Source organism: Cryptotermes secundus, unplaced genomic scaffold (genome assembly GCF_002891405.2).
Source record: "Cryptotermes secundus unplaced genomic scaffold, Csec_1.0 scaffold369, whole genome shotgun sequence".
In the NCBI taxonomy this organism is placed as follows: Eukaryota; Metazoa; Arthropoda; class Insecta; order Blattodea; family Kalotermitidae; genus Cryptotermes; species Cryptotermes secundus.
In genome coordinates, this window is record NW_019725844.1 from 1,498,554 (window position 1) to 1,514,993 (window position 16,440).

The following is a 16,440-nucleotide window of genomic DNA, read 5'->3' on the forward strand; positions in this document are numbered from 1 at the left end:
CGAATCTGGGAGACGAGGAATGCGTATAGGATATTTGTGGGAAAGCCAGAAGGAAGAAGACCACAGGGAAGACCAGGGCGTAGGTGGGTGGACATTATTTAAATGGATCTTAGAGAGATAGGATGGGATGGATTGGATAGATCTGGCTCAGGATAGGGACCAGTGGAGGGTTCTTGTGAACACGGTGATGAACCTTTGGGTTCCATAAAATGCTGGGAAATTCTTGAGTAGCTGTAGAATTGGCGGCTCCTCAAGGAGGGCTCAGCTCCATCAGTAAGTAAGTAAGTATTTTCTCCGCGCTAATCAGGCAATTTAATTCTGCCATTCGCTCGAGGTCAGTCACACAGTTTTCACCTGAGTGGAACATTTGCCTCGTTCTTCGTAATGCTGAACAAATTACTGTAGCCTGCGTGTTGTTAACACCGAAGTCATTCGTTGAAATGGACGTTACCGATTGGATGATTGTTAAGGTCAGTGCAAGATTATAAATGTGAGTGATTTGGGAATGAGGTAACAAATTGGACTGAATTTTCCAAAGCGACTTACGAGTCTTATACCAGCAGGGCGGCAAGATAGGCTGCCTTACCCGGTAAGCACTGTGACGCCACACGTTGTTCTCCAAGTGTAAAGCAGTTTTTCAGTAGTATGTTAGTGTATATGCGAGCAAGTTGATTAATCAGGAGTGTCTCAGAAAATATAATGCTTTTTCGCTGATCCGTTTTGGGCAGTGGCAGAACGGCAATTAACATTTATTAGGTTGTGTATTTTAGTGGAAATTGTGTATCATATAAATAAATATAGTTCAGGGTAAAGTTTCCTGACCCAACCATTTACTGGTGCGCTCTCCTGGAATATTTGCTGCGTAACCATTCCATTCCTACCTCTGAAGTCAAAATCCTATTTGACATTGCGTTGTAAGATAAGATAAGCTAACTGTAAGATAAGCTAACCACGCCAGCGAACACCACTAGTTGCTCGCCGTTCTTCGACGAGACATGGGATGTCGTTATATTTATTTATCCTCAGATGTAGAATAGTAAATCTGATACTGAGAGGGTCATGAGCGTCTTTGTTAACATCGTACTGGCGCGTTTGAACGTCAGGATCTAGAGAACATTTTGAGAAAGAAATCCAATTAACGCGGCGTGGGTAGGTGCCGTTTCTTTTGTGGAGAAATGTTTGAGGGGTGGAATCCGCATCTGGTTTGTAAAGTGAGCTGTTTGGCATGGTCGTGTGATCCTGAAGGACAAGTTGGGAGGTAGTGAGTGACAGAACGGTCATATAGACCCTAGTTGTGAGCTGGTACAACCGCTAGAAGTCATTATGATGATTTGAATTACATTTGTAATTGTACATTGCAGGCTGTTAGAGTATGAAGGTAGGAGGCGTTTCTTGGGGGCTGGGCGTTTTCCAAATGCTGCCGAGTCTCCATGGACACCAGAATGGAGGCAGAGTGCTACCGGCTGGTGATTTATTTTACTTGCTTGCAGGATGGGGCTATTTAGAAGTGACCACAGACTGTATAACGTCACGAGAACTGCTGGGCCAATAGTAACATGTAGTCTATTGTTGCTTTACAAATAAAACGTTTCTTAAATTGCTACTAACAGTGAGCGATTTGAGTGTAACTGCCAAGATTTCTGTCTTTTGGGATGTGGCGCGGTGGAGTCTTGTAGAAGTTTACCGACGTTCCGATGTACTCGTAATTGCCTCCACATTTAGAGCCGATGGGTAACCGGAAGAAGCAGTCTGCAAGCAGCAATGCTAGTTAGAAACCATTATAATAAGCTGTGGTTGTTAAGACGCGGACTGAGCGGAATGTTCTGTGAGCTCTGTCGGCTTCCTCACACAACTAGTGAATACAGTAAATGTTCGAGTACTAGGGTTACAGCTATGTACATCGAGCTAGGCTTGTATATATTTGTCTGAAACATGTCTAAATGGCAGAAGATAGTACGTTTCTACAAAAGTATGACGTAAGGGCATTTAGAAAAGTACCTGAACCAGAGAATGATAAAGGAAGTGAATATTTACGATATCTATCGGGGAATTTAGTGATATTGACACGTCACCAGGTCTGGCTGCAAACCGGGGGGGGGGGCAGCCAGAAAATTTGGTTACAGATCTGCGTGTAAGCGTTAACAACTTTACTGTTCGCCTTAATGTATTCAGAACAGGACATTACATTAACATTTTTTTTTTAAATGGGCATTCATATTTAACGTACTCGTATATCTTCTTCGTTCAGTTATCTTTTTTTTTTCGAAACCCAGACGGGCCTGATTCCAGGGTAGCTCATCCCTCGCGCCGATGCGCATGTCTGGTATTATTACGACATTACATTACACGATGTACACGGCGACACTAAAATGTGGCCTACGCATTGTATTCAGTGGTCACTCTATATTTGCCGTAAATCTGGCTGTAAGTACGGAATTGGCATACCAGTATCACAGGACTGTACGGCCAGGAAGTTGGCAGAGTGCAGCCCGTGTGCCCAAAGCGGCCTGTAAAAATATCAGATCCCCCCCCCAGACTGTCTCAGATGCCTGCCTATGCAAAATCCTGTACAAATTCCCCGTTTCCCCATCCTAGCTACGTACGAAGGCCATTTCAGCCTTTTCTACGTTTCACTGTCGTAATAATACCATGCAAGTATAATGGTTTAAGGCAGGTGGCCGAAGATAGCGTGGAATTATGAAGAATAGCTTGGAGAACATGTGGAATGGATTTTGAGGCCGGTACGGACATCACGTTATTTAAGAAGAAAGCAGTCTTCTGGGATTTGGCATCGTGTATATGTGGTGTTAACCGACGTTTCGGAGGAGAACTTTACCGGTTCTCACGGTCTCTTCGCTTGCGAAATTATTATATTTTTCCTTCTACCCTGAAGATGGAGGCGATACGTTCCTCCGTAACGTCGGTTAACACCACACATGCACGGTGCCAAATCCCAGAAGACTGCTTTCTTCATAGTCACCGCCGTGAAAATCTTACATCACGTTATTTACTTCAGGAAGGCAAGAAGGGCGAAAGGGAGGGACATCTTCGAATATCAGATCTAGGCGTAGGTGGGAGAATAATGTTAAAATGTCTCTTGGAGAAATAGGATGGGATGGACTGAATCCTTCTGGTTCAGGATCGGGGTAAGTGGCGTGCCCTTGTGAACACGCTAATGAACCTTCAGATTTCCATAAGACGTTGAGGGATTCTTGAGCAGCTGAAGGACTGGTGGCTTCTCAAGGAGGGTTCGGCTCCATGGAATTAATTAATTTAGTTAACATCGGACGCTCAGAATTAATTTTAGCCAAATGACATGAATAATGATGCAGAAAACCGAAAGATGTAATGATCTGTAGTTTCCCCATGCTTGCCTCTGCGGTCTAGACAACTTAATGTAAGCCCGCTTTCCAGTGTCTTCCTCTTATCTTCGTTTTAATGGTCGCCCTGTACGTCAATATATTCACAGCTTCCCTCCAAAACTGGAGGGCGTCTCCTCTATCCACAACCTGAGGACGCGCCTGCCATGGTGACAAGGGTCCCACCCAACATGTGATTCTATAAACTGTCGAGAATTTATTGCCCAGCTGAGTGACTTACCTCTGAAGAAGGCCTGCGCACAGTGGAACTACGTGTTTAGAGAGAACCTTGTAGTTTCGGTGCTGTAACGCATCACCGTGTCCTGTCTCTTTGCAGAGAGTTTAATTAGAACAACAAGCGCACGTAAGACTGCGGTTGTAGGCCGCTTTTCGCCAGTCTCGTTGCATGCGTTCCGACTGTTGAGCCCTGTTTTGTATATGCAGACTTCATGCCGGCGGCGGGATTTGTACCGCGGATATAAATTCTGTTTTGCGTCCTTTTTTTACATCTCATGTTAAGCCCACTTGACTCTATTATTATTCTCTCCGCAAATTGATTTGAGTTCCACTTTCTTTAAATCGTCCTTTTTTTCAATCTGACGGAAATTAAAAAACCGTTTGACTTCTCATTCTAATTTTGAAGTTTTTTTTTGTAAAGAGGGTTTCATAATTGATGAACCTCATATTATTCTCCTTCGCATACCCCCGCCCCCTCCAGTTCTCTCTTAGGTTTCTGGTATCAGAAAACAGCGAGGCAATGCGCCCGGGTTACTGCTTCGCAGCTTCCGCCAAACTAACCGCGTAATCGTGTCTGCGTATAGTCTGTGTTACGCCCCACAAGCACTCACAGCCTTGACAGTTCAGCGCTGTTATGTCGTCTTGAGTTGTGCAGAAATATAATCTCCCATGACAGGAACATACTCTCTTCTTTATAGTCCTGTCTTGTTAATTATTGCGGTCAGATGCGTGTTATTAATGTGCATCACGAGAGAAAATCTCGCGTGTGGTCTTCTGAGTTATGATACCATATAGTTTCATATACGGTTTGGACGTTTCTGAGCAAGGAACTTCTAGAGGTCGCATGTTCTTCTCGAAACAATGATAAACGCCTACAAAATCACACGACGTCATAGGTAAAAAAGAAGGTAAAGCTATCACTGTAACAGAGTGTAAAGGCCCATAGTTTTGTGAGAGGTCGAGGCTCTCACATTTTCTAGACAATCGGATCACAGATGGCGGTAAGGTTGCGAGCCTTACGCGCCGGCCGCCCTTTACCCCCCAGGAATATTCCTGGTACTCATTTCTGTTAGAAGCTGAGACGACCCCAGGGCCGTAATGGGACTGGAAGGATTAGGTAAATTGAAAAAATCCACCTAATCGGGACTCGAATCCGCGACCTTCCGGCTTGTAGCATCGTGTCTCAACCAACTACGTTACTGCATACTCCCACGGTTTCATAGCCCACAATAACATATAAATGTTGGCCTCAGTGGAAATAAATCCCATACAAGAATGAAAATAATTTTTGCCTCTTTGGAGTATAGTAGCTTCAGATAACACCGCTGCCTTTAGGGTCTCAAACCCCCGACGGTTCCTTCTTCAGAAACCTGCTGACGGGCTGCATTTTTGTCTATCCCGTGTGAAAATTCAGATTCTGGTTTCATAGACACAGACTCCTCAATTTTCTTGAAATATTTATGAATTAGGTGACATTGAAGGGCCACCCATGTTGGTGGGTCTGCATTTTAAATTGCATTGGACTTTAAAACCTTAAATTAATGTAAATAAACTTCTAAATTTCAGTGTACCTCACACGTACCTTTGCATATCACCACTGTATAGAACAGATGCTTGTTGAAGAAATGATAGATGGTTAATCCAAGAATCCTTCAAAGCAAGTTCATCGTGTGTGCAGAATGTAGGGATTCTTTCCTGTTAAAGCAGGTGACACCGTGATTCAGAGGGCTAAGAATACCATCTCCTGAGGTCGAACTGTATTAATGCTATTCATGTTGTTTCTGTTATTAGTTTTTTTTTTTTGCGACGCGTTCTATAACTTCATAACTTGTGTAACGTGGAATGGTAGAATGACGGCCTCTGTGGCCTAGTGGTCAGAGTTCCTGGCTACAGATCCAGAGGTACCGGGTTCGATTCCCAGATTTTCTGAGAAGTAGTGGGTATGTAACGGTGTTCACTCAGCGTTGTGAGGATAATTAAGGAGCTACTTGACTGGAAAAATAGCTGCTACAGCTACAGTCCCAGTGGGCCTAGGCCTACCTCCATGAACTTCTCCGTTCACTTCGGTTTTTCTAGATCTTACACATTCGGTAGGACTCCTTGGGCGAGTGATCAGCTCGTCGCAAGGCCTCTACCTGTACACAAACACAGAAAAACGCACACACAAACTAAACATCCATGCCCTGAGTGGGATTCGAATCCACGATCCCGGCTTCCGAGCGAGCGAAGACAGTAGATGCCTTAGACCGCTCGGCTACCGTGACCGGCCGGTTATGGTTTGGGAGGCTGAAATCCTAACTGTTTTTGGTTAACAGCGCGAGACTTTGATGAGCTTGCAATGAACAGTAAGAACAAGAACATTAGAGACCTGTATAGAGGAATAAATGACTTTAAGAGGGGTTACCAGGCTAGCAATAACTTAGTGAAAGATGAGGATGGTGATCTGCTTGCAGATTCACACAACATTTTGAATAGGTGGAGGAACTACTTCTCTCAGTTATTGAATGTACATAGGGGCAGTGCTGTTAGGCAGACAGAAATCCATACAGCTGAGCCGTTAGTACCTGATCCTAGCCCTTTTGAGGTTGAAAGTGCTATTGCAAAATTGAAACGGTATAAATCGCCAGGTAGTGATCAAATTCAGGCAGAACTTATTCAAGCAGGAGGTGAAATATTACATTCTAAGATTCACAATCTAATCACTTCTATTTGGCATAAGAAAAAATTGCCTGATCAGTGGAAGGAGTCTATTATTGTACCAGTGCACAAGAAGGGTGATAAAACTGACTGTAGTAATTATCGGGGGATATCACTGCTCTCAACTTCATACAAAATTTTATCCAACTTTCTTCTCTCAAGGTTAAGTACATATATAGATTAAATTATTGGGGATCACCAGTGTGGGTTTCGACATAACAGATCAACTACAGATCAGATCTTTTGCATTTGTCAGATATTGGAGAAAAAATAGGAGTTCGATGGGACAGTACATCAGCTGTTCGTAGACTTCAAGAAAACCGATGATTCAGTTAGGAGGGAAGTATTGTACAATATTCTGATAGAGTTTGGGATACCCATGAAACTAGTTAGGGTGATTAAAATGTGTTTAAATGAAACGTATAGTTAAGTCTGTGTAGGTAAACATTTGTCTGATAAATTTCCTGTCTTGAATGATCTAAAGCAAGGAGATGCTTTATCGCCACTCCTTTTCAACTTTGTCTTAGAATATGCCATTAGGAAGGTCCAGGAAACCAGGTGGGACTGAAATTAAACGGGAGACATCAGCTGTTGGCCTATGCCGATGATGTGAATTACTGGTTGATAATGTAGATACCATAAAGAAAAACACACAAACTTTAATTGACGCAAGTAAGGAGGTTGGTCTAGAAGTAAACACAGAGAAAACTAAGTATATGTTGCTGTCTCGTCAGCAAAATGCAAGGCAAAATCATGATATAAAGGTAGGAAACAGATGTTTTGAAAATGTGACACAGTTCAGATATTTGGGAACAACGATAACAGATCGAAACCTGATTCAGGAGGAAATTTAGAGGAGATTGAACTCGGGTAATGCTTGATACCATTCAGTTGAGAACCTTTTGTCTTCTCGTCTGTTGTCCAAAAACATAAAAATTAGAATATACAAAACTATAATTTTGCCTGTGGTTCTGTATGGGTGTGAAACTTGATCTCTGACATCAAGGGAGAATGCTGGGAAATTCTTGAGTAGCTGCAGAATTGGCGGCTCCTTCAGAAGGGCGAGTAAGTAAGTAAGTAAATAAACGCGAGGCTGAAAGATCTGTTGGAAGCTGCTTCGAATAACGGACCCGTATATGCCAGTCATCAATTGCAACAATGAGTATATGACGTTGGAGAACAGAAATATAACTACGCAAGTCAAAGGCAGGACTTTTATATTTTACCATTTTATGATGGTAGCGGTAGCGTAGTTGATTGAGGCACTATGCTGCAAGCCGGAAGATCGCGGGTTCAAGTCCCGATGAGGTCATTGAATTTTTTTTTCAGTTGACCTTATCTTTCCACCCACACTATGGCCCTGGGGTCGACTCAGCCTCTAACAGAAATGAGTACCAGGAATTAAATAATTTTCCTGGCGAGTAAAGCGCGGCCGGCGCGTAAGGCTGACAACCTTACCGCCATCTTTGAGCCGATTGTCTAGATAATGTGGGACCCTTAATGTCTCACAATCCTATGGGCCTTCACGGCCTGGTACAGGGTTAGCTTTAGTTTTTACTTAACTTCTTTTATTATTTTATGATGGTACGTTGCGGTAACTAACGTTTTGCATGCGAGATGTCCCCGGGTAGGCAAATGCCTAGGTGTCATTTAGGTCTGGCCTGTAACAACTTCCACATTCTTTCCGGTTCATTGATCACGATTCATTCCATCATTTATACGTTACAGCTAAAATCTGGGATTTTGAAATCGTTGAAGATAAAAGGTGAAGTTCTCCATGTCCTCCTCCAGGACCCGTTGGCTGGGAGCCTGGTTGGTCCCCAGAGTATGTCTGAACGCTGCGGAGAAGAAAAAATCTTTCATTGCCGGGAATCCAACCAGGGCCGTCACTGTACCGACTCAGCTGTCACTACTCCAAATGATATTTTTTGAACCAAGTAAGTAAGCAAATGATGGACTGAGAATAAAAGATCCATGATGCACCTACAAAGCCGAAGAATATACCTCCTGTTTCTGGATTCATTTGTGCATGTAGCATGGGTGACAAAATAAATTTACGAAACAGTTTGAACCTGCAACTACTAGCGTAGACCCGTATGTTGAGCACCAAATTGAACGAAAACGTTTGGACGGATATAGGTGGCCGCGCAGTTTATTCACTTCTCACAAAGAACGAATAGAGTCAGTGTGAGCTGCTGAAATATGATCCGCATTAACATACGGGTCGACGCGCTTCGTCTGCGGCTATCTAATTCGGATGATGAAGTGGAATGATTCGGAATCGAAGAAACTAAATGAAAAAGATACTGGAGGGAGGGCGTCCCAGTATCGGCAGTTAATCGAGTGAAGTGGGTTGCGCGCGCTAGCGGACGAGATCAATCTTCGTCAGCATCCGACGGCACATCTGCTCCTCTGTTTCTCATGAATGGCAAGAGGCAGCATGTCAGCAGTATTTCACTTCGCGCCTCTGATATGAAACGAAAGTAGTTTGTGCTGATTTATAAATGTGATATTATATAATCTGTTACTGCAGCTTGATTAAGTTATGTAGGGCTTACTGCCGTGTCCGAATAGGATGAGGTTGTGCAACAAGAGGATTGTTGTTCCATTCGTAACTAAAGGTTCAGTTGCAGCCGTTAGATTCGCCATATTCTTCCGAATGTCCGCATATTTTTGGAATCGCTGGAGTTTGATGTTGAGAATTTCACTAGTTTATCGACGCATTCTAATATTAAGTTACAAATCGGACAGCTGTAACGGACACTTTACACGAGGGCATACGTGCGACCCTGTGTGCTTGCTGAAAGTATTTCGTCAGATATCTATCCGGTCGAAAAATGCTTCAAAGAAACATTTCAGAGGACAAGAAAACGAACATGTTACGACCAGTACATTATTTTCGTAAGGCGTACGGTTTTTTGAGATAATGAAAGAAAACAGAACAAACATGCGGGGCTTGTTACTCTGTGCCTGAGGCTTACTTTTCGTAACTTGTGCAAATAATCGCTGTAATATTGACGGTAAACTGTAGAGCTGTGTTTAACACCGTAACGAGATTTGTTGGTTGTGGACTCCATTTACTGTCGTGTGATGTACTGTGTTTGGAACTATTAAATAGATTCAATTTTAAACTGTAAAATGTGAAAAGGCCTGTCACGGTAGCCGAGCGGTCTAAGGCAAGCACTGTCTTTGCTCGCTCGGAAACCGGGATCGTGGGTTCGAATCCCACTCAGGGCATGGATGTTTGTATACAGGTAGAGGCCTTGCGACGAGCTGATCACCCGTCCAAGGAGTCCTACCGTATGCCCAAGATCTAGTAAACTGAAGTGAAACGGAGTTTCATAGAGGTAGGCCTAGGCCCAAATGAGGGCTGTAGCGCCAATGAGAAAAAAAGGTGAAAAGGTAAAGACGTTCCTGTGCTCATCTATTAAGCATTACACCACGAAAGCGTATGGGAGAGTGGGTGTATAGATCCACATTTTCTTGACCTCGGCACTAGGTGGTGAGTAGTCAGCTTCACTCTCCGGCCGCTTTACCCCCGGGGAAATCCCCCGTTACCCATTGGCTAGGAGGTTGGGTTGACCCCAGAGCTAGTCTGGAAAACTTGGAGAAAGGAAAATTCTTGCCCCCACCGGGACTCGAACTCCGACCCGTCGGTCGTCCAGCCCGCAGCCAGTCGCTATACTGACTCAACTATCCCGGCTCCTGATTTTAAACTGTATTTATGTATATTACAAATATAAACACACAAATGAATATGTGATTGGGTATATAGCATGAACGAAGAGACGAAAACTACTTACGCAGTTTTTATCGCAGAACCAGAAGATACCAGTTCGGAAACAGAGTCATAGTTGGGAGAATGCTATGAATGTTATTAATAGTGGGTGAAAGTTGTTCCTCGGACGGTTAAGTTGTACAAGTGAAGTGGATGTACAGCTCAGCTATTTGTAACTTCGGCCCCAGATGGAGGAGAGTAGCCAGCTTCAAACTTCGACCACTTTACCCTAGGCGGCCACTGTAGGTCTGCCCAGAGTCGGTGTTCATTCATTCATTATTAGAGGGGTTGGGTTTCCCTATGCACCGCGACCAGTTGTTGATCTATTGTACGTCCCCCTTTGATATTCTAACAGTCGCCATACCCCTCCGATACTGGTGCATGCTATCAGCCCCGTTCAGCCAGCGAGTTCGACCCCTCTACTGGCAGAGGTACCCGATACTTCCCCCATCTACCGGAGGCATGGGGTGGGAACTTTACCCCTAGACTACGGAGGCCGGTAGAGTCGGTGTTGATTTAGTATGACTGAAAATCTGTGCTCCTGCCGGGAGTCTAACCCTTGTCTTACGTCCCACAGCCAGTCAACATTTGCTAGCCGAGTCATTCCAGGGCAAAGTTGGAAATCGTTGAGAGCTAAATCCTGTGATCTGAGCGGCAATTCTAGTTGTGATTGTACGAAATCCCTGGTTGTGTGAAGGATGACCAATTTACTGTGTAACTGTAAGATTTGAAGTTTTGACGGCGCTGACTATGATAAGAATGCGGTGTGCGATGTGGCGCCGTGTAGTTCTAATGTTTCTCTACAGTGTAATTGTTTCTATTGGCACAGTCGTCGTTTCAAAGAGCTGGGATAGCGCAGTCAGAATAGCGCCTGGCTACAGGCTGGACGACAGAGGGTTAGGATTCGAGTCTCGGTAGGGTCAAGAATTTTCTCTTCTCCACGTCGTCCAGATCTGTACCGGGGTGCACCTAACATCCTATCCAGTGGGTACCGAGGGCTCTTTCCAACTAGTGCTGAGGTCAGGAAAATGTGACTCTATACATCCACTCCCCCACATGCCTCCATGGCGTAGTGCTTAGTTAGTTAAGCACAAGGAAAACGTTGCGTGTCTTCCTTTCAATATGGGACATGGAAATGTTGGTTTTTATTTTACCAGATGGTAGAGGCCATACCAGCAAACCACAGCAAAACAACATGCTTATGTGGACGCTAAGTTATACGCCTACCTGATATGCTATGACGAATGTATCGGATAGTTGGAATTGCTGTGGAAATACAAGCTCCCCGTGGTCACTGACTGACTTTGTATTGTAATTCATGGCGCCTGATAACGTAAGTGTCGGCTCTAGGGAGGCGCACATAACGTCCCTTGTGTGCTCCCAGTTTATCTCTGCGGGATGTTATATCCGAAGGAAGAAGCGCCCGATAAAAGAAATCCATACGTTGAATATATAGCGTGGCGGTTATATAAAACTCAATTTCGCGTCGTCGGATAAAGACTCCACTTTAAAAGATGCCCATCTATCTTATTTCGTATATAACTGAATAAGGCTCTTCAATCTCCATTACAACGTCTTGATGAGACTCGCGAAAATTGCATAGCCATATTGGGATTGGGTTTGAGGTTTTGTTCAGTCTTGAATGTCTGTGCCCTAGGTGGGGCCCAGTTACGTGAGCAACGGAGGGAGACTGGAGAAAATGGCGTAACTGGGAGCTTCACACTTTATATTCGTGATCAAGTCAAGGAGGGTGAAACACGCGCAACGTGGGGAACTGAGAAATACATAGAGAATTTTTATTCGGAAAACCTGAAAGGAAGAGACTACCTGGGAGACATAGGTATCGGTAGAGGGATAATACATATTCATATGCAGAACAACATATTAAATTTATTTGAGATAAATATATTTTGTGTATATGTGTTGGATTCTTCGAATTCGGGATAGAGACCAGTGGTGGTCCTTTGTTAACTGGGCAGTGAAGTTTCGGATTCCATAAAAGTTAGGGACATGTGAAGAAATGTTGATACTGATAAGTTGGTTGCTATGACAAACGTTGAGATGCGGTCATATTTATTGCTCCATTTTTCATATTTTATGGTTATTAGAGTGGAATATGTACACAGTTTACATGTCCTTTTTGATTTTAAATCCTTTATATATGACAATCAATCTCTTGGTGTCTAAACCAATCTGGACCCCCCCCCCCTTTTTACCCTTTTACATTCCCAAAACCCTTGCNCCTTGCCGCACGGAGTTTGGTTTTTTATTGTATTATTATTATTATTATTATTATTATTATTATTGTAGTGTATTGTCATGTGAAGAATATTCGTTGGATGGAGGAGGCGTAGGAGATACTGAAGCGGCAAGAGGGGAGGAAAGGACGAGAAAGAAGAGGAAGACGAAGGAGGAAACGGAGTAAAAGAAGAAGGAAAATGGAGGTGAAATTGCGCGAATATGTAATTTTGTTTTGCTTTGCGTTTTGGTTTACATCCAGACGTGCGTTGCTGTTGGAGAGCGTACCAATGCTGGGCATGAAGAGCATTTCAGAGCTTAGATCGTTTTGTAGAACAAACCTTTCTGCTAACGGAAGTAAAGGAAGACTATTAAAAGTTTGTGAGTCGGAAACAATAGTGATGTGCTGGAGTGTGACATTCTTTCTTGCCCCTCCGCCTCCTCTTGAGAACCTGTCAAATGTTGAGAACGAAGCAACTGCAAAGTTGACAACAGGTGAAGGCATCCGAGGCCCTAGCAAGGGTTTGTGACAACTTCGCCTGTTAAACTTCCTACAACTTTTGCATAATGTAGCAGAAAAGAAAGCGTCTTCTAAGGAAACACAAATGGATGGACCACTCTCCGTTATCATACAGGAACATACGAGTTACTGCTGCTGTTTCGCAGCTGATTCTATTCTGTGCAGTTATTTACATGTGGTCATGTCAGCTGAACGCGTAGTTGATGTGACTGAGTTCTGTAACCCATCAAAGGGATACTTGGCTTGAACAGGACAACACACGAAGAAATAAACACAAACACAAAAAGTTCTGAGAAGAAACTCCTACGCATGCTTTCATCTGCGATACGAAGCAGTAATAATCGTAATAATAATAATAATAATAATAATAATAACAATAATAATAATGTATCAGTACCATCGGATAGGAATGTAGTACAAAAAGAAGCAGAGAAGGAATTAAAATATAAAAATTTAAGCATCGAAATTCAGCGAATGTGGAACATGAAATGTTTTGTGATACCAGTAATTATTGGAGCCACGGGTACAGTCACGAGATGGTTGAGATAATATTTGGAACTAATTCCTGGTAAGCACTCCATAGATTCACTGCAAAAAACAGCTATCCTGGGAACATCACACATACTGCGGAAAGTGCTATAGTGCGAAGCTTGAAGCCTGAGTGGTGAGGTGCATCACTGGTTCAAGAAAAGGAATACCAGGAAATAAACCTGTGACAAGAGATGATGATGATGATAATAATAATAATAATAGTAATAATAATAATAACAACAACAACAACAACAATAAACTCCATGGCCTATAGTCCGCAAGCGAACTGTACAGACCGATCCACCGCCGCTTGTTGATGAAGTTAGTGTCAACTTTTTGCGGATAGAGGTGTCTTGTGGTCAACGCAACGGATCCCCGCAGCCGTTAATCTTGGTTTTCTAGACGGTAGCCGCTATTTCCTTCAAATACTGGGTGTTGATGTAGATACCATAAAGAAAAACACACAAACTTTAATTGACGCAAGTAAAGAGGTTGATCTAGAAGGAAACACAGGGAAAACTATGTATATGTTGCTTTTCTCGTCACCAAATTGCAGGGAAAAATCATGACACAAAGATAGGAAACAGATGTTTTGAAAATGTGGCACAGTTCAGATATTTGGGAACAATGATGACAGATCGAAGCCTGATTCAGGAGGAAATTAAGAGGAGATTGAACTCGGGTAATGCTTGCTACCATTCAGTCCAGAACCTTTTGTCTTCTCGTATGCTGTCTAAAAAACATGAAAATTAGAGTATACAAAACTATAATTTTTCCCGTGGTTTTGTATGGGTGTGAAACTTGATCTATGACATTAAGGGAGGATGATAGTCTGAGGGTGTTTGAGAACAGGGTGTTCTAGGATATTTGGACCGAAGACAGATGAAGTTACAGGAGGTTGGAGAAATCTGCATAATGAGGTGCTTCATAACTTCTATTCTTCTCCAAGAATAATTAGAATGATCAAGTCAAGGAAGATGAGGTGGGCAGGTCATGTAGCACGAATCGGGGAGACGAGGAATGCATATAGGATATTGATGGGAAATCTAGAAGGAAAGAGACCACTTGGAAGACCTAGGCGTAGGTGGGTGGACAATATTAAAATGGGTCTTAGAGATATATGATAGGATGGTATGGATTGGATTGATCTGGCTCAGGATAGGGACAAGTGGAGGTCTCTTGTGAACACGGTAATTAACCTTTGTGTTCTATAAAATGCTGGGAAATTCTTGAGTAGCTGCAGAATTGGCGGCTCCTCCAGAAGCGCTCAGCTCCATGGGTACGTAAGTAGGTTCCGACGTCAGAGTATGTTAAATTTCTTAAATTTCTCCGTTGTAACCTATAGTAGTTAACGCAGAATTTATAGATATGTTAATGGACTTCAGAAATGTCGTTTTGCTTATTTGGAAAGCGAATGGTTCATTACTTATCGTTATTAGGCCGACAGCTAAATATAGAACACGTCCAAGCTCCAAACTGATTTATTCTACAAAATATTACCGTAACGAAAGTTGCACATGTTTTCGAAGATATAAAACTGTAGAAATTCTGGACCGTACATAAAGGGGCACGCGTCGGCCATGTTACTTTTATTGACGTTTAATTAAAAACTACAAAGGTGTGTAATGGCTTGTTGTTAATGTTAGGTTTATGAAAACACATCAGTTATTAAGGGGCTGACGTGTGGGCACGTTGAAACATGCATTTGTCTTATAATGTAAGGTGTAAACCTACTCTTAGGGAGCTCTTGTCGTTAGTCTGCGAGAAACCTGATTGCATTTCTTTTGTACGTGAAAGTTATATTCTCATTTATGGAGGGGTATAAATTCTTCTGTCTCATTACCCATCTCACGTGTCGGCCCCGTTGATCAGCGTCGTGAAGTGCCCTCAGGAGTCATAATTCCACTTGATGTCGTCATCTGAGTCTGACACTGTAAAACTGTGTTGGATTCAAAGACGTGTCGCGTTAAAGAGCTGGGCAGCCATTGTTAATAATTATCAGTGAGGAGAGAAATTTGTGTCTGTGCACAGATAGTTATGCTCGGCGTGGGTCTACAAGGGTCACCACTTACACACTACAGAAAGTATGCTTAGGCAGAAACTTCTTATAGATAGACGTGACGGAAGCACATAAATGACTGCTTACGGCAATAAATGTGCAGTATACAGAAGCTAATTGCCTCAAGTTGCTGAATACTGGCCTGAGTTTCTGATTCTCTGATAGTTGCCGTGTGTTACAGGAGGGATGAGAAGTCGTATAATTGGAATGAATTTGGCCAAGCAAACGGACTGAACACGTGGAAACTCTAACCAAAGGGCAGGTGTGTCACTAGTGCACACCGTTTGGTAACTGACGACTACCTGAAGCTGTCAAAAGCGTCCTCATACCGGCAGCTAGGATCGACCCTCACTGGGTTCCTGTCTTTTGGCCGTGTAGCAAGCAGAGACTAACAGATTTTGTGTTTGAGGCATCTCTTCATATGAGCCTACACAAAATATATACGATCCTAATTACCTTCGCCTTTTGGGATTGTAAATACGAGAATTTAACTGGCACTGTCCTGCTGTAGTAGTAAGCGAGCAGAGATTTGTATGAGAGTTTACTCTTCTGGGCTATGACACATTGTAATCTTGTAGGTAGTTGCCAATGTTTCGAAGTTGTATGCCTCTATCTTTAAGCATAAATGGGTTTATTTTTTCACATACCTCTGTCTGAAAGAAATGAAATTACCATCAGGAAAATGTATAAATACTGCGACAGAAAGCATTCTTGGATACCACGTGTTTCTGAAGTTCATCGCCAACACGTGCCAAGAAAGAATGACCAAATCTACGGCGACTGCCACAATAAGAAAGAGCTCAGCGTACAGGATGACTGCCAAACGAAACCAGCCTGTTGCGCCGCCAGAGAATAAGGCTGGTCTCATTTATTTACGTGGCTGTGATGAGCTGTGGAAATGTGGCACGGTTATATTTGTGCGTTCTATGTATACAGTCCGTCGAAACAAGTTGTCATTTTCTTGGTACCGACATCACCATCACTGTACGGCATTACTGTGGAACTCACCCCGATATGCTCA